This window comes from Grammomys surdaster, unplaced genomic scaffold, assembly GCF_004785775.1.
Source record: "Grammomys surdaster isolate TR1022 unplaced genomic scaffold, NIH_TR_1.0 134, whole genome shotgun sequence".
Taxonomy (NCBI): Eukaryota; Metazoa; Chordata; class Mammalia; order Rodentia; family Muridae; genus Grammomys; species Grammomys surdaster.
In genome coordinates this window covers 2523583-2547326 of record NW_021604592.1, presented here as the reverse complement: position 1 = coordinate 2547326, position 23744 = coordinate 2523583, and the positions used below count along the sequence as shown (strand labels likewise).

General features: G+C 42.4%; 1 pseudogene across 1 annotated transcript; it reads left to right on the top strand.

Moving 5' to 3' along the window:
• The first annotated feature begins 18983 nt into the window (after window positions 1–18983).
• On the top strand, window positions 18984–19468 carry LOC114617125 (annotated as a pseudogene). The gene has a single exon (XR_003710740.1). The product of XR_003710740.1 is annotated as a 40S ribosomal protein S15 pseudogene (transcript).
• Window positions 19469–23744: the final 4276 nt, after the last annotated feature.

The following is a 23744-nucleotide window of genomic DNA, read 5'->3' as shown; positions in this document are numbered from 1 at the left end:
TATACTTTCCTTCTTTCGTAGAAATAATTAGTACTTTGAGAGATATCGTGGGTGTTAAGGTCCGAAAAAGGCCTTGGGCTACCCTGAGGGATTCACTGGCCTAGGTCTATTCAGAGCAAAAATATCTCACTTGCTAGTTTAAGAACTCAGAGTTACTGTGAAGGTTTGCAGGTAAGGGGAGTTTACTGAAAATACTCCTGAGTGTGGGTGGAGGCCTCCCCTCTGCAGGACCTGGGCCCTGCTAACTTCTGGTCTCCACCAACCTGCTTCCCTTCTACTCCTGAGAGCTATAACGTGTTGTCGGTTCATTTGATTTTTTGTTTGTTTTGTTTTTACCAAAATAAAAAACTTTGCCTTTTTGTTGTTGTTGTTTTGTTTGTTTGTTTGTTTGTTTGTTTGTTTTTTCTGAAACAGGGTTTCTCTGTGTAGCCCTGGCTGTCTTGGAACTCACTCTGTAGACCAGGCTGACCTCCAACTCAGAAGTCCACCTGCCTCTGTCTCCCAAGTGCTGGGATTAAAGGCGTGCGCCACCAGTGCCCGGCAAAACTTTGCCTTGTTCAGTTTATTTGTTTACTTCTGCCTCAGACACTCTGCTGATTATTTCCTGTGTTATAGTTCAGATTCTTGGGGGACCTCTTCTGGTTAATCTATTTGTTCAGTTATTGACCAACAATATTAAGTCAGCAGTTGTTGGTTTAGTTTTAAGAACCAAGGGGAAATCAGAAAAAGAGCCACTGGGCAGGCTGGCTGTCAGAAGCCTCATGAGTTGAGTAGGTTCCTCAGAACCCCTCTCCCCTTTTGTTATTTTCTGTAGCATTGGCTGGCCTGGACCTCACTCTGTAGAACAGGTTAGCCTCAAACTCAGAGATGCCCCTGCCCCTGCCCCTGCCCCTGCCCCTGCCCCTGCCCCTGCCCCTATCCCTGCCCCCAGAGAGCTGAGACTAAAGGCGTGCACCACCACGCCCAGTTTACATAGCCCCTTAAGGTAGTGTTTCTCAAGGCCTAATCCCTTCCCTTTGATTTCTTATGCTCTAAGTTGCAACACATGTTATGTAGGCATCTTCTCTGTCTTCTATTTCTAATCTACTTTCTTTAGTTTTAGAAGACTGAATGATATTGTCAGGGATAAGAATCAATAGGATCTATTGATTCAGAGTTACTGCAAGCCTGGACAATTCACTTTACTGTAGCCAGTGTCTGGGACCTCAAAGTCAGACCCCAAGACCAAATTCTCAGAACAAAGGAGATGCATGTGCCCCCAGAGAGACAGATGGCAGAGACAGAAGATGAGGAAGATGGGAAAGGGAACAAAGGAGAGAGGAGAAAGGGGTCAAGGGAGAGGGGGAAGGGGTACTGGTCCCAGGGCAGCAAAAGACTGCCTCTATATAAAGAGGAAACAGATTCATAAAATGACAGTTTATAAAGGTACAAGGGGAACCCTCATTAGGATGGGGTGTGCAATTTAATTTTAATTGGGCATGTTAGTTAGGTGATCCAAGGGGGGCTTTGACTGCTGGACTTTAAAATACTTTGACAGCTCAGACCTTGGTAGTCAGCCTCAGGAGGAGGAAGTGACCAAGAAAGGGAATAGACCTTGGGGGCTAACTTCAGGAATGTAATCTAGCAGGTTTTAGCAAGGCAGAGGGAAAGGAGGAGAAGGGCAAGGCCTGCCAGAGCCACCAGGTTTGAGCTGGTTAGAGTCCCTTTGGCCAGAATTCTTAGAAATGTATTCTGTGTACCACCTCTGAAGCCCGCCCGCTGGCTGCATGTCAGCCGTTCCCTTTCATCATTTAAATGGCATTATTGTATATTTCAGCTAGGTTCTTTCAGCATGAAAAGCTTTTGTGACAGTAAACAGGCATGCAAAGAAGTAAGTTTCATTAACTCTACATAAAGAATGAACTGTCTTGGAGGTGTGAGATGATGCCTCATAAAGAGATCAAGTTACATACTGGACTTTGGCAAAATGAGAGCTTTCTGTCATTTATTATTATTGTTGTTGTTGTTGTTGTTGTTACTATTAATTTTGAGATAGGGTTTCTCTGTGTAGCCCTGGCTGTCCTTGAACTCACTCTGTTGACCAGACTGGCCTCGAACTCAGAAATCCAACTACCTCTGCCTCCCAAGTGCTGGGATTAAAGGTGTTCGCCACCACTGCCCAATTTAATCCATTTTCTTACCTGGATAACAATCCAAGGTCTTTTATCTCTCCCATGATGATCATAAACATAAATCTAGAATTCTGGACTTATTCAACTCACTTCTATCTTCTTTTTCCTAGTTATCAGCAAGTACTTCCATTTCTACTGCCTAACTATATGCAGATGCCATGTGTTCTCTCTACAACTGCCCTCTGCTTGTCCTCAGATCTCCTTCATATCTGGCCTGAAAGGGAAAAGAGGTGCCTAAATGGTCTATCTCCCCAAAGCTAGTCTCTGCCTCACTCTCCAGTCCTCGTGGTTTTCTCTCTGGTATACACAGATATGATCTCAATGATTGTAAGTTCATGGGACGCTTCCACACATCTGAGAAACTGATTTCCAAAAACCAAGGCGAGCATATCAGACCACTGGATTCTGACTGTATCTTTCCAACACTATATCTGTGACAATCACAGCATCTGACCTAATATGCCCATGCCTTGCATCTGCCATTGTCTCTGCATCCTTGACTGTTTCTCCATTGTCTGCCATGAAACAATGTAGATTTCAATGTTGTGATGGTTTGTAGATGCCCAGGGAATAGCACTGTTAGAAAGTGTGGCCCTTTTGGAGTAGATATGTAACTGTGGTGTGAGCTTTGAGACCCTCATCCTAACTGCCTGGAAGCCAGTATTCTCCTAGCAGTCTTCAAATGAAAATGTAGAACTCTCAGTTCCTCCTGCACCATGCCTGCCTGGATGTTGCCATGCCCTCACCTTGATAATAATGGACTGAATCTCTGAACCTGTAAGCTAGCCCCAAATAACTATTGTCCTTATAAGAGTTGCCTTAGTCATGGTATTTGTTCACAACAGCAACAATAACAACAACAAAAACTCTAAGACAAATGTAAATACTACCTTCAACACATCCCTACCCTTACTAACAAATTTTATTCCTGTGGTTCCACTTTTTTTTTCATAACCTTTATAATTAGCATCTTCAATGGTATAATTGTTTTTCCTCTCTATAAGCCCTTGGTTTCAAATAATTGGAAGAAAAGCAACTTTTTAAAAATGTATCATTGTATGTCTAGCATCAAGGTCACAGGGTGGCATAGATTATATACTCACTTAATATCTGTTGAATTCATACTTTTTAATTTTATTCTATGGGCCCTCTGAACAGAAAGCTAAATTTACTTTCTATGGTACAGAAAGTACCTCCAAGCGAAGGTTCACATTGTTGCAAACCAAACACTCGGTGACTTCAGTAGATCTGCCTTTAGTCTACATCTGAAGACAGAACCCTCATTCATAAACTATAGAAGCAATTTAACAGCTAAGCATCCATTTAATGAATATGCAACTACTTTACCCAAAGGTGATCAGTTAGATATCATATGATCCACAGGTCAGTGAGTTGTAATATAATACTTATCGATTGATGTGGTTCTCCAAAGGAATATGCTGAAGTCTTATGTCTCAGGACTTATGAATGACCTTAACCAGGAATAGTTTTCACAGATATGATAAGAGCTCATCCTGAGGCAGGATAGGAACTGGTCCGATAAGAATGGTGCCCCCTAAAGAGATCACAGACACAGGGAGAATGTCATCAATAAATGACAGGACAAAAAGGATGAGCAGTAAGACAGTGTCATAGGGTGGGGTCACAGTGATAGCCACCAGCTAAGAAGTGAAGAAGAATTCTACCTAGAGTGTCCAGAGAGCATGAATGTCCTGCTCATCACTTGATTTCAGTCTTCTGGATACCAGACCTGACACACGTACATTTCTATTGGTTTGTTGTTGTTGTTTTTTTGTTTTGGGGTTTTGTTTTTTTTTTGGTTTTTTTCGAGACAGGGTTTCTCTGTGTAGCCCTGGCTGTCCTGGAACTCACTCTGTAGACCAGGCTGGCCTCAAACTCAGAAATCCGCCTGCCTCTGCCTCCCAAATGCTGGGATTAAAGGCATGCGCCACCACCGCCCGGCCACATTTCTATTGTTTTAAACCACCAGGATACTGGTGCTGGAGGCCAGGCAAGTAATATAGCAATGATCACATACAATCTTCAACATCTGACACTGCTAGAATTACTGGTGAAATCAGGGGAAACTTCCTATTTCCAATGCCTGTGCTTTCTCTAACAGTAAAACTCTGTGTCCTGGAATGCCTCAGGATGGTTTCCAGCTTCTTGGACTTTCTGCTTATTATTCTCATACTGGATACCACGATGTCATACAAAGCCCAGTTTCAGCTGCTTCTGATGGGCATTGCCATAAGAGTGTTGCTACATGAAATGGCTTGAGAACTGAAGAGTGTAAAGCATGAAGCATGCTGTCCCTGCATGAAGTAGAGGCTCAAGTGTTGCCTCAGTACCCCCTTATATACGATTGACTGATGAGGATATTATAATCACATTCTTCCAGGAAGCAGGGGAATTACTAAGCTGTCTTCCTACCATCTAAGTCCAATTATGTGAGATTTGCTACTTTTTCTGTTCTCCTCTTTCCTTGGACACCAAATCTAACCAAAGACATGAAAAGGTGTCAAGAAACATGAACGCTAGATTATAAGAATTCATAGTTAAACCCATTAGAATCCAGGGAATATTATTGGATTATGGGAAAGGCTAGGTTCCCCATAAAGTGATTAAGTTTCCCCTGGCTGTAAAATAAAAGAAGGAAATGTCACTCACACTTATGGTTGCCTTCCCTTTAGGACTTGTAACAAAGGGTTGCCATCCCTCAAGGACTTGTAACAAAAGAGCTGTGGTTTTACTTTCAAATGGCCCATGAAGTTGATGCAAGCTGTAATTGGAAGATCACTTTTTCAGTGAGCCCTGAGCATCAGGACAAACCAAAACCCATTTCCAGGAAGGCAAATGGATACTTCAGACGGCTACCAACAGACGAAAATAAATGCAGTCCGCAAAAATAAAGAATGAAAAGTGTTTACAAAAGCAGCAGAACAAATGGGGTGTTTAGGTTACCACGCAAGGCGTTAATTAAAGGGAACCCTGCCAATGTCCATGAGTAAAAAGGCTGCAGTAAGTTATTTCTCTCTTCTCTCTTCTCTCCTCTGCATCTGCAGCAACAATCATCTCTCCTACTTCCACTGGTTTTGTAATGCAATCCTGGGAGCTAGAGGAGGCAGAAGTGTATCTGCCACATCTTACCACACTAGCTAAAGGAGCATAGAGGAGCTTATTCAATTTGATAGTTAAGGTTTTGACCTAAAATATTACACCTTTAAAAATGGACTTACTGTATGCTGTGCCTTACTAATCCTATTTCATGGCACAGTCATGGACTCTATGGAAATGTCGGTTCATTTGTTTGTTTGGTTGGTTGGTTGGTTTTTTTTTGAGACCATAGTCTGGGCTGGCTTCTAACTTACTCTGCAGCCAAGATGACTGTGAATTCCTGATCCTCTGGGTTCTGCCTCCAGAGGCCGGGGTAAGCACCACTATGCATGATTTTAGGTAGTGCTGAAGACTGAAGCCAGGCCTTGCATACTCCCCATTCTCTAGTCTCCCACCATGGATGTTTCCACTGGAAGGCATAGTTGTTCTCTCCTGTAAAGATTTGCTAAGCGTCTGTCAAAGGCCTGTGTGTGCTGCTTAGGAAGTGGTGAGTCCTTTAAGAGACAGGAGCTATTATGAGGACATCAAATCACTGAGATACACTGGAAGAGGTCTTGGAGACCTTCTTCTTGTCTTACTTCTTGCTTATCTTAATACAAGTAGCTTGCTTTACTGCTCATTTCTCCATGGTATCCTGCGAGACTTACTACAGTTCCACGTACAACACAGCCTGAAAACACCAGAGCAGTACGTGAAAATGAGCATTTCTTCCACATGAGTTGATTCTCTCTTGTATTTTGTGACACTGATGGAATGCTGAGTGACACATCTCTGAAACAACTCTCAATTACGGAAGTGAGATACCTCATCTTATCTGCTGGGTAGGCTTTCTCTATTGAAATCAATTTGGTTCCTTGAGCCAAATTTCTTCATCCTAATTTCCAATAAGCTCACGTGAACTAAAGTAGAAAACACAGCTCAGTAGTTTTTAGTTCAAAGAAAGACTACATTTCCGGTGTTTACCCGGGTCCACACAGCAAGGGCCAGGAAAGTACCTAGAGACGTGTCAACCATCACAAAGACTCAGGTTCACAGCACATAAAGCAGGATATTGCAGGCTTTGACTCTGCATGCCTAGAGCTAATAGAGAATGACCTATGGCAGATTTTACGGTGGGGAAATCAGGAAACTTACTAAGGGGCTGCTATTTCCTTCTGTTCTTTCCGAGGCCTCTCTCACTGAGCCTGTTTGTTGTCTCTCTAGAGAGTCTCCCCTCATCTACCTACTTTCACTATAGTCTTCCCACCAAAAATGACACTGCAGTTTACAAAGCTTGAGTAAAAGTACAAATCACTGAGCTTGCACCTCCACACAGATCCCTTCCAAAGACACCTTTGCTTTTTAGTTGACCTTTTTAGACATGAGACCAACTGTCCCCAGCATTGGAGGTGGCCCATCCTGCTGTTCCATAGTTACTGTAAGTACTCTGTAGGCACATAACAAATGGGGTGATGATAGCCTTCTGTCCAGAGGTCAGCTGTATTTAAGATATATTAAAGAAGTAGAAAAAAAGCAACCAAAGGTTGTTCTGTTTGCATTATCACCATACGTCATACAGTGACAGGGAAGGGTGTTGGGATGGCCATCTATAGGTCCTACTTTGATAAGCATTCACTTTGCATCCGTGTCCTGACACTACATACTAATACTTGAGGGAGGAACATCTTCTCTTTGTGATCCTATAAGCTACTTTCCTGGGTCCAGCTATGACACTGACCCAACAGGCTCTCTGCTAATGTGTTGGGAGGTTTCTATGACTCTGGCTTTAGGGCTTTCTGTCTTATGGACAGATACATTTTTCTCTGCCCTATTAATCTCCTTGAAAGCAGAGGTTCAAATTGGCTCAACCCTTAAATGAATTTGGGTTTTGATCATCCATCAGTAGTTGTCTTCATAAGCGCATTCTGGTCGAGGATGGTGAGATGTGCCTTTAAACTTGGTACTTGGGAAGCAGAGATAGGTGGATGGACCTTTGTGAGTATGAGCCTGGTCTACACAGTGAGTGCTAGGCTAGCTATGGCTGCATAGCGAAAAGCTGTCTCAAACAAACCAACAAACAAAGAAGACTTCAGGACATTTTTCCTGCATGGTTTATTGCAATCAGTCTAATGTCCTGTAGATTCAAGCAAATTGTTGCAATTGACACCCTTATTCATTTAAAATCTCTCATAAAGTCTTATCTTTTTTTAAAAAAAAATCTCTTTCTGTTAATCCCACTAATGAGAATAAGACGACTATCAAAATTTTTGAGCCAAATTTGAAGCAAAATTTATTAAATACTGGCATAGGATTCTCAGGTGTAGAGCTGAATAACATTAGTCGGGGACTTAAAAGACAAAATCCATAAGGCTACATACTTCCTTCCCTCATCCAAACACAGCTAAGCATATATCCTGACACACTTCCTGCATATGTACCTCCTGTCTATGCGTGATCAAGCCCATCCTGTGCATTTGAGGCAATCAAGCTTGTTTACAGAAGCATTCCAGGAAGTTATCTGTCCTTGGCCAAGCGAAGCTTACAGGTTAGAGGATCACTTAAGTACAGTAATTTAAACTTAGACCATAATGTTAGCCCTCATACTTCCTCCTGGAAATCATCTTCTGTTACCTAATACAACCACATGCCAGCACTTTTCAGACTTAAAAATAATCTACATACCACCTTCACATTTTTTCTCATTATAATTTAAATAATTGTATATTTATTAACCATCAAAATCGTAACGCATTTTATCAATAACACACATATGACAAGAAAAACTGATTTTTTTTCAAAATATGATAGGAGCAACAGAAATCTTTCCACAAGGAAAAGTTTATTCTATACAGTACAATATTACTTTGCATATGAGCTAGTTTTATAAAAGAAAATCTGTCATATAAATTTCTTTATCTAATTATGGTTTTTCAAGACAGGGTTTCCCTGTGTTGCTCTGGCTGTCCTGTAACTTGTTCATTAGACCTGGCTGGCCTCAGTCTCAGAGATCTACCTGTTTCTACCTCCTGGGTGCTGGAATTAAAGGCATGCACCACCATGCCCAGCTTCATTATGCCTCTGTTAACGTATACTGTTCACATTCAGTAAAGGCTCAGTAACATTAATAGGGAAGTTGGGAAATTAAGGAAATACTTTAAAGAAAAGGAGACTGATGTGTAACCATTCTTGGCTCATGGACATTTTGAGTTTCCTCCCTTTCCTTAATATAAACTTTCTAGGAAATTTAGATCTTTGAAATGACTAAATTATTAACCAACTTCTTTGCATAAATAAATTTTTAATGTATGGTTGCACTTTGCTAGGATAGTTTGAGTTAACCTTCCAATGTGATAGATACAAAGTTAAGTGGCACATGAGAGAACCTCTGAGTGGTGTATGAAAGCCATGACAGACAGATGCCTCTCCACTGTCACATACACATCTGTGGATTTCAGAAAACCTTCATGAGCTCAAAAGCTATGAATATTCCTCTATCATCTCTCCCTCCCTCCGTTACTCCTTTTCTCCTTTCCTCCTCCTTCCTTCCTTTCCCTCTCTCTCCCTCCTTCCTTCCCTTCCTCTCTCTTTCTTTCTTTCTTTCTCTCTTTCTTTCTTTCTTTCTTTCTTTCTTTCTTTCTTTCTTTCTTTCTTTCTTTCTATCTTCCTTTCTTTCTTTCTTTTAATGTATAACCTTTGGGTCTCAAGAATGATATGAAGAGCCGGGCAGTGGTGGTGCACGCCTTTAATCCCAGCACTTGGGAGGCAGAGGCAGGGGGATTTCTGAGTTCAAGGCCAGCCTCGTCTACAGAGTGAGTTCCAGGACAGCCAGGACTACACAGAGAAACCCTGTCTCAAACAAACAAACAAACAAACAAACAAAAGAATGATATGAAGATGTTTTAGAAATCAAGTGTTTTCCCATCACTATTGAAAACACTAGGAAATTGAGTTCCCAGGTGTTCAGTAGAGCAAGTGATGACCAAACATCCAAACATTTAACAAACACTTAAATATTCCATTCTATTTATCTTCTTTTTCAAACTCTGAAAAATGTCTGCCAAAGACTCTTGGAAGCTGAGCAGCATATGCATCAAACTGAGTCAAGTACTCTGCCTGTGTTAGGCTCATCAGTTTTCAGGGAAAAGGCAATGTGTGCCTGAACCCAAACTGAAAAGGGCATGAATGTCCCCAGTGTCTCTTCATATTCATGGTGAGATAACACACAGGAAGCCCTGGGTTGGTATGGGTTTTGAAAAGACCCTACTCTATGAAACTTGCTCATGACAATGACATTGGTCTACCTTTAGTCTCTAGACTAGAAACAGATAATAAATCAATTCAAACCTAAAAGCTTATTTGACCCAGAAAAATAAACACGCAAATACAACCCCCATAATACACCCACACCCCAACACACACACACAGAGACAGAGAGACAGAGAAAGACAGAGACAGAGAGAGAGAGAGAGAGAGACAGACAGACAGACAGACAGACAGAGACGGAGACAGAGAAAAAGAGAGACAGAGATACAAAGACAGAAAGAGACAAAAAGACAGAGAAAGAATTGTAACATGAGCTATGGTTTAGAACTGAAGATACTGAAATTAAGGTTTGCTATGATTGCTATTGTCTGAATATGAGTGACATTAAAACAAGTATATAATAGGAAAAGGTCATCTGTAAATGGACAACAGACGAATAACAAGATCAATTTAGAAGGAAATCTTTCAACAGCTAAGGAAAGAGGAACTCCTGTAAACATGGGAGGGCTTATAGAACACACCACCTAGAATCACCTGAGAAGAGGAAACATCAACAGAAGAACTGCCTCCACCAGATTGGGCTGTGGCATGGCTTTAAGATATTTTCTTGGTTTGTTATTGATATAGGAAGGCCCAGCTGGTATGGGCAGTGGCACTCCAGGTAGATTGTCTTGGGTTGTACAAGGAAGCAGGCTGAGCATGAGCAAGAATGAGCAAGCAGTATTCTTCCATGATCTCTGTTTCAATTCCTGCCTCTAGGTTGTAGCAGGGCCCCCAGGACTTAGCATAACTGACTCCATTATGGAAGTACCATTCAGGCCATAAAATGACATAGAGAGCAGTACCTGCCAAAAATGAAAACAAAGGCCTAATCCATCAAAGTCCATAGTGCTGGGAAAGTCTCTAAATGTACTAACCTTGCTTTTTGTCTTCTGTGGTTCCACTATTGGGTAACTGTCCTTGTTAACTTAATTATGTCAACCCAGAACATGGCTTTTGTGCTTGAAAGCTCACCCCAAGAAAGGCTCAGTGTTACACTGAGATCCCAAACATCCAATGTCATCACCAGCTAGCTAATAAGGACTTTTTATTGTCTTATATCCGTGTCTGAGCAGTCCTCTCTGGTGGCTACCCCACAGCAAGGCTCTTGCCTGGAGTTCTTGCATTCACTTCCCCCCATGATGGACTGTAGCCTGTAAACCAAGTGAACCTGATCCACATCTAAGTTGCTTTGGTCAGTGTTTTACCACAGTGCCAGAAACCAAACTAGAAAAATCACTTATGGCAAAGAGAAAGAAAGTAGAATATACCGGGTATAAACAGAAGTAGTTCAGTCAGTTTGAAGTTAGAAGGAAGAGAAGTACTTTTCAAACAGCTTCTATTTTACCAGGGGGAAAAAAAGAGTCAAGATCACCAGCTTGAAGCAGGTGTTGTAAGTTTAATGTCGCCTCAAAGAAACAGCAATGTAAGAAAGAAAAGGTCAGTGCAAAAAAACATAATGAAGGCAACAGGTATACAAAGAACCAAAAGTCTATATTGCTTTTGAGAAATCTGTTCACTGTCCTTGAGTTTTAAAATTCTTTAAAAATTCAACTAAGCAAAATATGTACAAAATACACAGATACACAGCAGACTTTAAATCATGTGGAGAGCTTTTGGGGCCTCTTCTAGAAACTTGGCTGGAATTTGACATTGGGCCAGGACACAGAAGTAGGCTTCAGGCAGGAAGTTGACATTGGCTAGGATAAGGAAGTAAGCTCAGGCAGGAATTTGATATTGGGCTAGGACAGGGAAGTAGGCTAAGATAAGAATATTTACATTTGGGCTAATACAAAGCTCATGGTAAACTCAGCAAAAGAGTGTGACTTTTCTTTTTTCTTTTTCTTTTGGTTTTTCGAGACAGGGTTTCTCTGTGTAGCCCTGGCTATCCTAGAACTCACTCTGTAGACCAGGCTGGCCTCGAACTCAGAAATCCGAGTGGCTTTTCTTTTATCTTGGACATCCTGATAAGCCCCTAGAAACATTGATCACAGGACTTTGTTTATTGCCTTGTTTGTTCTTTAACCTAGAACCTTTTGTTCTAGGTTAAAGAACCTATTGTTTTCATGTACTTAAAATGGTATAAAAGCAGACTGGGAAAAAATAAACCTTCTTCAGTGTCAGAACTGGCTGAGGTCACACACACACACACACACACACATATGTGTGTGTGTGTGTGTGTGTGTGTACTTTATACATATGTATGTATATATTATGAGTGTATGTACAAATATATATGTATTATATATGTACATATATAATATATTATACATTATATTATATATGTACATATATGTGTACATATATATGTATATACATGTGTATTTACATATATTTGATTGATTCAATCTAAAATCTGCTGTATATCGGTGCACTTGGAACATATTTTGCATATATGCATATATATATATATATATACACACAAATATATTTACTCATATACATGTACAAGATAAACTTATAAATTTTATAATACATAATACATATCCTTTGATATGACCTCCTTATGCCAATCTGTGTTGTCATGCATCAGTGAAAACTGGCCTGTTGTGTGGCTTAGCAAGATTGGTCTCAGTCTAAGATAAGTCTTTTCTTCTTTGCCAAAACATGCTTGCTCACCATCTTGGCACCTGGTGGTTTTGTTTTTATGGCCATTTACATGTACTTGAGAACAAGTTTACAGTGTTAACCAAATATGTAATTCTGAAGAAAAACTCAAAAATTAGTCACATAATGTCAACATTACTGAAAAGTATACGTACAAGGTGTTAGCAATCTGTTAAACTCCACCTCCAGAGTCACCTGGCAACAGCCAGGTATGCTCCGCCCCACAGTTACCTGGCAACAGGCAGGTAACCCTGCCCACTATAAAAGGGGCTGCTTGGCCCCTCCTCTCTCTCTTGCTCCTCAACCCTGAGCACCTGCAGGTTATCCTCTCCCCTCTCCCCTTCTCTTCCCCCTCTCTCCACGTGGTCATGGCCGGCCTCTACTCCTCTCTACTTCTCTCTCTCTTCGTCTTCTCTTCACTCGCCATCTTCCCGTTCCTCTCTCCCACTCCCTTCCCCAAATAAACCCCTTCCCTTGGAACCGGATCGGATCGGCTTTGGTGTTGTCTGTCCAAACTGCGCTCGAATCCTAACACAAGGAGCCAAAAGTTAGATTCCATTAAGATGCTTTTCCTCATCAAATTTGTCCTAAAATATGGCTTATCGGCATGCCTTGTGATGGGTCCTAGTGGTGCAGGTCTGTGATCTGCCACTTGGGACAGGATGAAGCAGGAGGGTTACAAATTCAAGACCAACTTTGGCAACTTAGTGCAACCTTGTCTCAAAAATACAAAAGTTAAAGCTGAAAGAAGAGAGGAGGTGGTAGCGGAAGATAGAGCTCCGTGGAACAGCGCTTGCTCAGCATGCACGATACCCTAGGTTCCATCCTTTGATCATCATCACTAATTAATGAGAACAAAACAAAACGACTTCTGATTCGCTCTGTAGCTTAAGTCTCTGACCTAAGGATGGTCCAAAGATCAGACTACTAGCTACATACAACTATTTTATAGGTAAAAGTTCTGGGCCAGCAAGATGGCATATCCCCATGATCCTAGCTACTCTGAAGGTTATGATGGGATTTTAAGTGAAAGACCATCTTTAGCATTTAGCAAATTTTCAAGATATCCTTTTAGAAATAAATTACAAAGGGTTAAAAACACACAGCTCAGTGGTAGAGCTGGTTGGATCTCCAATGCCACAGGAAGGTGGAGCTTGCCTCCAATTTCTAGCCCTATCCACATTTTCAGAGACCATGTGCCTACGTGCAGCAGCATACTGCAACACACCAATACAGAACATTTCATCATCTCAGAAAGTCCAGGCTATAGAAGCCCCTATGATTTGTGCCACCTCTGAACTTTCTGCTCTAAGGAAAACAAAGAACTATGAATTTCTGATACCTCTTCTGGACCCCCTGTGGACTTTAAACAGATGCAAATGAACTCTTGGCTACCTTTGTCTCTTCGTATAGACAGACCCACACAACAATCAGAGTTAGGAAGGAAGAAGATACAATATGTACCTCAAGCGGCAAAACAGGGCACGGAAAGGTGCTTTAAAATCTACATGAAAATAAAACATGCCTTAAGCACTTGCCTTCTTTTTGTTGCAGCGATCTCCCTGGAGGGCTGCTTTTTCAGTCTTGTGCTTTACAGCTTGGTGTGATAAATGCAGGAAATTTGGAAGCAGATCAGAGGGGATCCACAAGGATGATAAAGGGTTTGGAAAACAAATGGCTGTGCCGAAAGACACAGAAGTCATTTGTCTTGAGAGAACATTTTATAATTATCTTCAAGCATAAGCATGCGTGTTATAGAGAAAATTATGCCAAGCTTCTTTGAAAGATATTGTGTACAGGATGGAATAATTAAACTAAGTTAGTAGTATAAAACGAATTTCCTGAGTAGAGTAGCTATGCTGAAACAGGCCCTAAAGGAAGTTTAAGAAATCTGTGGAAGTATTTGAAAGCAGAAAAAAACTCCATTAAAACACTTGACAATCTGGACTCCTGTGGAGGGCATGAAGATATAGTTGAGGGTGAATATATTTATATATTTGTTCAGGCATTTTGTACTGGTCTCCAGGGGCTTAACCCACTCACTTTAAACTGCCCTGGGCTTCTGTAGCTCTCCTGCACAAAGGAGCACTTCTGGCTTCCTAAACGATTCCCTCTGTCCCTTAATTCAGTTACTGTTCCATGCTTCCCCACTGCAGAGCATTTGCTGGAAAATTTCAGCCACTTTGCCCCTCCCTTTCTTGTTTTGTTTGTTTGTTTGTTTGTTTTTGGTTTTTTGAGACAGGGTTTCTCTGTGTAACCCTGGCTGTCCTGGAACTCACTCTGTAGACCAGGTTGGCCTCGAATTCAGAAATCCACCTGCCTCTGCCTCCCAAGTGCTGGGATTAAAGGTGTGAGCCACCACTGCCCGGCAAAACTTTGGCCTTTCTATTTGCCATTGTGTTCTTTATTACCATTCCAATGTGTTCTTGGGAAAGAGACAAATGTGTGTTGTCAACCCATCATCTTTCAACTTTTCATGGTAAGGACTCAAAATAGGAAGAAGATAAAACAATAAAGAATGAAGGAAAAGAATCCAAACAAGGTGACTGTCTGCTAGCTGCGGTCATGAAGGAATGACAAGGGCTGGATGAAGCAGCTCTAGAACCCCATGATCTACCCTCATCTTAGTTATTGTTCTGTAATTGTGGTAGAACACTATGGCCTCGGGGACTTGTAAAAGGAAGCCTTTCATTTGGCTTATGGTGTCAAAGGCTATGACAGCAAACCACAGGCACTGCCATAGATGAGAGCTCACAAGTTGATCTACAACCGTCAGGCAGAAAGAGACCCTGGGAATAGCAGGAGGCCTTTGAAACCTCAAGCAGGCCTCCAGAGACACACCTCCTTCGACAAGGCCACACCTCCTAATTCTTCACTAGCAGTTCTATCAACTAGGGACCAAGTTGTCAAATATATGAACCTAGGAGGCCATTCTCCTTAAATCCACCATAACACTCATGTCCCTAAGTACCAACGCCACAGTGACCAGTGTCTTTGCAGACTAATCCTGCCTAGTTCTGGCAGAGATCCAAGATGTACATGCTTGCAACTATGACTTTTTTGTAGCTGGGGAAAAGAAGAGAAATAAGTTCATTTGAGTTTTGTTTGTTTGTTTGTTTGTTTTGCTTTTTATTTTCTGCTCTTGGATTTCAGAACTTGTTGTTAAATTAACAAATATTTAGTAATATACATTGATGAAAACCCAAATCTTGATTTAATTCATTTTTCCCTCTCTTGTAGAAAAATCATCTGTATATTTAAAAATGTAATTGGACATGGTAGCACGCGCCTTTAATCCCCCACCCTCAGGAGGCAGAGGCAGACAAATCACTAGGACACCCAGGCCTACAAAGAAGAGCCCTGTCTCAAAAATTCAAAAACAGATTTAAAAAAAAATTAAATTAAAATGCAATGGAGAAATCCTCACAGATGAGAAACGAGAGACAGGAACTGAAGGGAAGACAAGAGATGGTTGCTATAGGTAAGGCAGTGGTCACATGCAACAAGAGAAAATGTGTGGGAGTGGCTAGCCATCTGGTGCCAAACTGGAACTTTGTTGTTTCCAGATGTCTTCTTAAAACCCCACCTCAGTAACAATCACCACCCTGGACAGATTTATCTGGATTGAAAAACAGAAGAATTGGCTTGGTAAAGGGTATTGGTAAAACAGACAATCTTACTCTATTCCTGAGCTGAAATCCATAATCTCCGGGCCCCTAGTTTTTCATTTGGGCTTTCTCGTGTTGTTTCCTGGTCTAAAATTTTAGTACTTGAGCCTGAAATCTGGTTTCTGGGCCACCTCCTCAGTTTTCCTATTTGGACCACATGCTCCCCCAGACCATTGAATCTGTTTTTTAGCCCTGATTTGGAATTCTGCCTTCCCTGTCACAGACTCCACCCTAGATATGTTTTTTTCTTCCCAATTTATGTTTAAGGTTGAACTAAAGTTCATGTTAAACCTAGAAACACATAAATCCTGAAAAGAAAAATAAAGCTACAGATCAATGTTTGAGGGTAGAAGAAATTATTTGTAGTTAGAAATATACCAATTCGTCTCTGACTTGTGGGGGTGGTTAGTTATATTTTTCAAGGATTTCCTAAAGTGGGGTGAGTTTTTTTGGTTTTTGTTGTTGGGTTTTTGTTTGTTTGCTTGCTTGTTTTCTTTTCCTTTCCTTTTTCTTTCTTTTTTTTTTTGTCTTTTTTTTTTCTTTTTTCAAGACAGAGTTTCTCTGTATAGCCCTGGCTATTCTGGAACTCACTCTGTAGACCAGGCTGGCCTTGAACTCAGAAATCTGCCTGCCTCTGCCTCCCAAGAGCTGGGATTAAAGTCGTGCACCACCATTGCCCCACCATTTGTTTGTTTTTTTGATTGAAGTTGTTAGCATTTTGTCTAGGCTTTGCCCCACAGTTAGGCGATAGCCAGGTATGTATGCCTGACTCACTGTAAAAGGGGCTGCTTGCCCCCTCCTCTCTCTCTTGCTCTCTTGCCTTCTTGCTCTCCCTCTGTCCTCTCTCCTCTTTCCCCTCTCTCTCCATTCCCTTCCCCCCTCTCTCCAGGTGCTCATGCCTTCTACTCCTCTTCTCTCTCTCTCTCTCTCTCTCTCTCTCTCTCTCTCTCTCTCTCTCTGTCTCTACTACCCTCTCAATCCCCTCCCCATGCCCTGAATAAACTCCATTCTATACTATACAGTGTGTGGCTGTTCCCTCATGAGGAAGGGACCTCAGCATGGGCCTGCAAAGGCATCCCTTTCCCCCACACTTGACTACACATCCACCAAACATACTCCTTCCCTCCTTACCTTTTTATAACATACAACAGAAGTGACTCATGTAGCTGTTGTGGTAATCATAGCCTCCAGACTGAGAAAAAAACCCAGGATTTCTGATACTATAATATATCACAGAGTTCTCTCTATATAATTTTGATGACAAACTAATTTTGTTTTTCTTTATAATCAAAAAAGAACATTTTAAAATTGTATAGCTTTTTGAAGTCATCAAGAATTTAGCTTTCTCCCTTTAAATACTAGCATTATCAAAATCTTTACCAAAGCAATGATGACTGGAGGGATGTGAAGTAGGTGCCTCTCAACCTTTCACATTTTGACACACTTGCAAGCTTAGAGTATATTCCCAGAAGTAGTGGGCACATGTGTTTAATCCCAGCCCTCAGAAGGCAGAGGCAGGAGGATTTCTTGAGTTTGGATCCAACTTAGTCTCTAGGGAGAATTCCAGGAGATCCAAGGCTACATAGAGAAAGCCTGTCTGGAAACAAAACAAACAAAATGAGATTATTTACCCAGCAGTTTGGGATAAGCTGGATGATCATGAAGCACTATGTCTAGGAGTTAGAATATTCCACTGTTTGTGACTGTATTGATTCAACACTCTAGGTACCCCAGTAGAATACTTCGGGGATACAGTAAGACATATTATAAAAATTGCCCAAAGCCCTTCCGATTGATCGTCCTCTTCTTCACCCCACCTAGCTTTTACATCCTGCTTATCCTCCCAAGCACCCAAGAAAATTCTTCCCTTCAAACTACACTAAGCAGGTGTGTACTGAGATTTGGGTTGTTTTTTTTTTTAACACAGTTGTGTTATGTGGCTATGTTTTTTTGTTTTGTTTTTTAATTCCAGGTACCGAATTGTTGGGTTATAGAGGGGTCCTGCGGCTGCCCCTGCCACGGGGTAGGGCCGCTTGGGAATTTGACTGTGCTCTCACCCCACGCTGGTGCTGGGCTATGATGAGAAGCCGCTGCAGGGACACTTCTCCGCTCCAGGGATAGGGGAGTGCAGTCTGAGGTGCCAGGGAGACAGAGCTAGCTGAGGGGGACAGGGCGCCCCCCCACCCCCCGGGCATGCAGAGCAGCTGAGGACGTCTGAGTCTCAGGCTCTTGGGCACCCAGGCACCACTAGAAACCGTAGAATTTCTGAGAATGAAGTGTGGACCACGGGCTGGACTGGCCCACAGCCGAAGGGGAAAGGGAGACAAAGAGTCCTTGGCTTGTCGCAGTGGTTTGGCTTGGCTTGGTCATGGGCAGCTGGCTTGGGGTGGTGGTTGCTGTGGCTGGGAATGCAGAGACATCTTCTGCAGGAGATTAGAAGGAGGCTTCTGTAGGCGTGTTCCATTGTTCTCCGTGGCAGATCCTGATAAAAAGAAACAGTCCACAGTTGTTTGTTTGTTTGTTTGTTTGTTTGTTTTTGGTTTGGTTTGGTTTTTGGTTTTTTGGTTTTTTTGTTTTTTGGTTTTTCGAGACAGGGTTTCTCTGTGTATCCCTGGCTGTCCTGGAACTCACTCTGCAGACCAGGCTGGCCTGGAACTCAGAAATCAGCCTGCCTCTGCCTTCCAGGTGCTAGGATTAAAGGCGTGCACCACCACTGCCCGGCCTGGGGACTCTTAAGAGGGTATAAAAGTGAGAGCCTGGGAAAGCCTGGGATGGCTGTTTCCATCGCTGTGCTGCTGTTGCTGTTGGTGGGTCCTGCTGTTGAATTTGCTGCTTTTACTATAGATGGATTGCTGGTTGTTGATTGAAGATATTCTGACAACTGCACCAAGGAACTCTACAGCCCTCATCAACAGGAAATAGTCTAAAAAGGTCTATATCCCTTTCCTCTCTAACCTTTTTCTCCTACCTAGTGTTGGTGGTGGTGGTGGAAGGGATTAGTGTTGAATAAGGGTGGAGAAAGGCGGGAGATATACAAACCCAATAAAGCTAATAAATAAGTAAAATACAGCTACACATGTATACTTACACATTTTTTTTACAGTTCATTCATAAATTTTAAAATAAAATTTAGCTTTTCCGAGCACCCGCCAAGATGGCTGAAGTGGAGCAGAAGAAGAAGCGTACTTTCCGCAAGTTCACCTATCGTGGCGTGGACCTCGACCAGCTGCTGGACATGTCCTATGAGCAGCTGATGCAGTTGTACAGCGCCCGACAGAGAAGGCGCCTAAACCGCGGCCTGCAGAGGAAGCAGCACTCCCTGCTCAAGCGCTTGAGAAAGGCCAAGAAGGAGGCGCCGCCCATGGAGAAGCCCGAGGTGGTGAAGACCCACCTGAGGGACATGATCATTCTGCCTGAGATGGTCGGCAGCATGGTGGGCGTGTACAACGGCAAGACCTTCAACCAGGTGGAGATCAAACCAGAGATAATCGGACACTACCTGGGCGAGTTCTCTATCACCTACAAGCCTGTGAAGCACGGCCGGCCCGGTATTGGTGCCACCCACTCCTCCCGGTTCATCCCCCTCAAGTAGCCGAGGCCAATAAAGACTGGTGTTTTTGAAAATAAATAAATAAATAAATAAATAAATAAATAAATAAATAAATAAAATTTAAAAGCAAACAGAATTCTTATTTTACATCATGATAACATTTTGCTGCATTACACATCATGACTTTAAATGCATAGCAACTATGAGGTATTGGCAATAAAATTGCTGACCATTGCATCTGTATTTATGGGTCTTGGCAACCACAGGTTTCTCACAGTGTAAAATAATATTTATTAAACTAATTCTCATCTAACTTTAAATAAATGAGACTCAAACTATTATACTTTAATAGGCTCTGTGTAATTGCTGAGGGATTACCCCTAATCAAAATATCTTGATACTAGTCTAGCTACTGGTTCAACTGTGCTCCCCAAATACTTGCTGTTTGAAATTCCCTGAGTTCTGCTCCAGCAGTCTGGTGTCCTGGGGAGGCTTGTCGCTCTGGTATATGCTGTTAGTTCATCAAGACTCATGGATACCTACTGTTCTCCAGTCTCCTCCTTCTCTGTCCTCCTTATCTTTCTCCCTATCCCTCCTCCTCCTCCTCCTCTTCTTCCTCCTCTTCCTCCTCCTTCACTTCCTCTTCCTCATGGTGCCTACCTGTGATGCCCAACCTGGTAATGTAAGACTCTAGTGAGCCTTAGTTTACCAGAGACCCCCTGAGTGAACAAAGCAGAGCCGGGGGATTGTTGCAAAAGCAAGAGGATTTTTTTTTCTTTGAGCCAGGGTTTCTTTCTCTTTATAGCCCGGGCTGTCCTGAAGCTCACTCTGTAGATCAGGCTGGCCTCGAACTCAGAAATCTGCCTGCCTCTGCCTCCCAAGTGCTGGGATTAAAAGCATGTGCCACCACTGTCCGGCAGAAGATTTTTATTGTTCCAGCATGCTGGGGTCATCTTGCATCCAAAAGGAGAGGTGACCCCAGGCAATTTGGCCAGTTTTTATAGTTTTTAGGGCAGCAGCCATTAGGCACAGTGTGATTGGCAGAGCAGTGTGACTTTTTAAACTGATTGGTCTTTAGAGAATAAGGTAGCAAGGATTTCCCTTGTCTGTAGGTGGCAAGGGTTGGTCCATCCTGCTGAGTGTGTCTACATGCTCTGGGCCCTTCCCACTGGCAGGTGGGTTCCCTCCCCTATGGTCTGAGGAATGTTAATCAGCATCTTCCATCAGGTAAGTATCCCATGACCTTTCCAAAGTTCCTGAGCTGACCTCTTCAGTAACTCAAACCTCCCATCTCTATCCTCCCCCCAGTAATTGCCTGTCACGAGTTTTATTTAACCAATAGTTTTAAATTGGGGAGCAATCACTTGGTGTTTTCGAGGATCTGTTCTTAGTAGGCAACCAGACCTTAGGAGCCAGTATTTAGCATTTAAATACAAGCAGTGACAGACCAACCTCCTATATCACAACATCATAATTCATGTGACTCAGCAGATCTGGTCAAATCCACCCAAAGCATTGCAAAATTTAAAAGTGTTCATATTACTTAGACATCACTGAGATTCCTTAACTTTTCTATTCATGACTTCCTGCTGACTTGGGATTTCAAGAGGTAAACAGAGATGCTAGTGTATGACTATGGTAAACACACAATTGTGTGGTTTATTCAAAGACTTTTTTTGTTTACAAACATGAAAGAAACAAGGGCTTAAAATTCCAAGGAAGTACAATGATGGCAGGAATGTATTGAGTTCTGAGGGGTCATGTAGGATACCAAACACCTTCCCTAATCTTTCCCAACACTAAGGGAACAAGCCTAAGAAGGGAGCGGGTTCCTCTTTGTCACTAGATAGGATCAAGTGCTTGGTATGAGAATACAAGGAAAGATAAGAAGCTTGGCTACCTTGGCTATACCTTGCAAGCTCAACATTTACATAAAGGCAAAGGGGTATGGGGAAGGCTCTAAGGTATACATAGAACGCAGAGTTTGAATGGCATTGCATGGTTCAGGACAGGAACTCACATGGAAGAGGTCTGGAGGCCATGTTTGACCCTGGGGGTCAGAAAACACTGGCAAGAAACAGCAGTGTATTAAAAACTGCAACAGAGGGCTGGAGATATGGCTCAGCAATTAAGAGCACTGACTGCTCTTCCAGAGGTCCTGAGTTCAATTCCCAGCAATAATATGGTGGCTTACAACCATCTGTAATGAAATCTGATGTCCTCTTCTAGTGTGGCTGAAGACAGCTACAGTATAGTTACATTAAATAAACAAACAAACAAACAAACAAACAAAAAATAAAGCATTCAACAGAGCCTCAAAAGGAAAAGAGGCTTCTTTTAAAGCCCAGGGAAGAGCTCCATTGGAGGGATAGCTTAAAGTTAAGAGTAATAAAAAATAAAGTTTCAGCCGGGCAGTGGTGGCTCATGCCTTTAATCCCAGCACTAGGGAGGCAGAGGCAGGCAGATTTCTGAATTCGAGAGTTTGAGGCTAGCCTGGTCTACAGAATGAGCTCCAGGACAGCCAGGGCTACACAGAGAAACCCTGTCTCGAAAAAACAACAACAACAAATAAATAAATAAATAAATAAATAAATAAAATAAAGTTTTGTGAGAGGAATGGCAGGAAAGACCCATAGAGTAGGGCCTTCAGAGAAATTTCACAAAGGAAACCATCTGGCTTTTGTAAGTTTGGTGGTTGGTGTGAGTTTTTATACCACAGAGTTTAGTTTGGAAGAGCTTCTGTTACAAAGGTATGGCAGATTCAGGTACTGGTTAGGATAAGTTAGGAGTTGTGTACCCACATTCCAGGATAGGTTCTTAACAGAAAGAGCTACAAGGGAGCGTGGTCCAATTCTTTAAGGCTATGAGATCAGTCTTCTTAATGTCTTAAAGGGGTAGTAATCATTTAATCATTTAACTTTCAGTGTGGTGGAGCAAGACAGTGCATAGGTTCCCCAGCTTGCTTTTTTTTTTTTTTTTGCTTGTTTGTTTTTGGTTGTTTTTTTTTTTTTCGAGACAGGGTTTCTCTGTGTAGCCCTGGCTGTCCTGGAACTCACTCTGTAGACCAGGCTGGCCTTGAACTCAGAAATCCACCTGCCTCTGCCTCCCAAGTGCTGGGATTAAAGAAGTGCGCCACCACGGCCCGGCTGGCCTGTTTCCATCGCTGCGCTGCTGCTTGCTGTTGGTGGGTCCTGCTGTTGGATTTGCTGCTTTTACTATAGATGGATTGCAGCACCACCGCCCGGCCCCAGCTTGCATTCTTGCTGAGGTTATTTCCATGTTTAACTAGAATCTAGTCTTCTTCACAGAGACTCCAGTGGAAAACAACTCAACTCTATTCTATTCTAGGAACTGTAGGTCAGGTTGCCCTAGCTCATTATTTTAGCCTTTGTTAAAACTGCCTGTTTGTTCAGAAGTCCCTCCAGCTAATCTCTTATCTTTTGATAGAACTGCTTGGTTCAAGCTGTTTATTATGCTGAACGCAGACCCTGCAAGTAGCAAGTAACATTCCAATATGTGATTTCTGCCTTAAAAACCCATGTTCTGGACACTTGGGGCCACACCTAGGTCCTGGGACAGTCGGGTATGGTCCCAGCAGGAATAAAGACTGTCTCTGGTGGGCTCTCCAATACACAGATGTTAAATAAACGTATGTTATCAGCTCAGCAGGATACCTATCAAACTCTGGAGCTTCCAAAACTTTGTTCTACTTTAGAGTCCCTGGGACTGTTGTAAGATTTCTAGTCTCAACACACTCCAATTAAACTATAATGTCTCCGGGAAGTGGTGGCGCACGCCTTTAATCCCAGCACTTAGGAGGCAGAGGCAGGTGGATTTCTGAGTTGGAGGCCAGCCTGGTCTACAGAGTGAGTTCCAGGGCTACACAGAGAAACCCTGTCTTGAAAAACCAAAACCAAAACAAACAAAGAAATAAAAAAAATCAACTATAATGTCTAGTGAAGGTGGCAAGAACCAAACATCTGTATTTGTTCTGTGTGTGTGTGTGTGTGTGTGTGTGTGTGTGTGTGTGAGAGAGAGAGAGAGAGAGAGAGAGAGAGAGAGAAGGGGAAGGAGAGAGAGAGGGAAGGAGAGAGAGGTGGAAGGCAGAGACAGACATACACACAGAGAGGCAGACAGAGACAGAGATAGGGTCTCATGTAGCCCAGGCTAACTGCAAACTTGCTATGTAGCTGAGGCTGACCTTGAACTCCTGATGTTCCTCCCTTTTCCTCCTGAGTGCTAACATACATAAGTGCTTATACAAGTATAAGCCACCAGTGCTGGTGAATATGATGCTTGGGTGTTAGGGCTGGACCTGAGAACCTCAGGTGTGCTAGACAAGTCAACTGC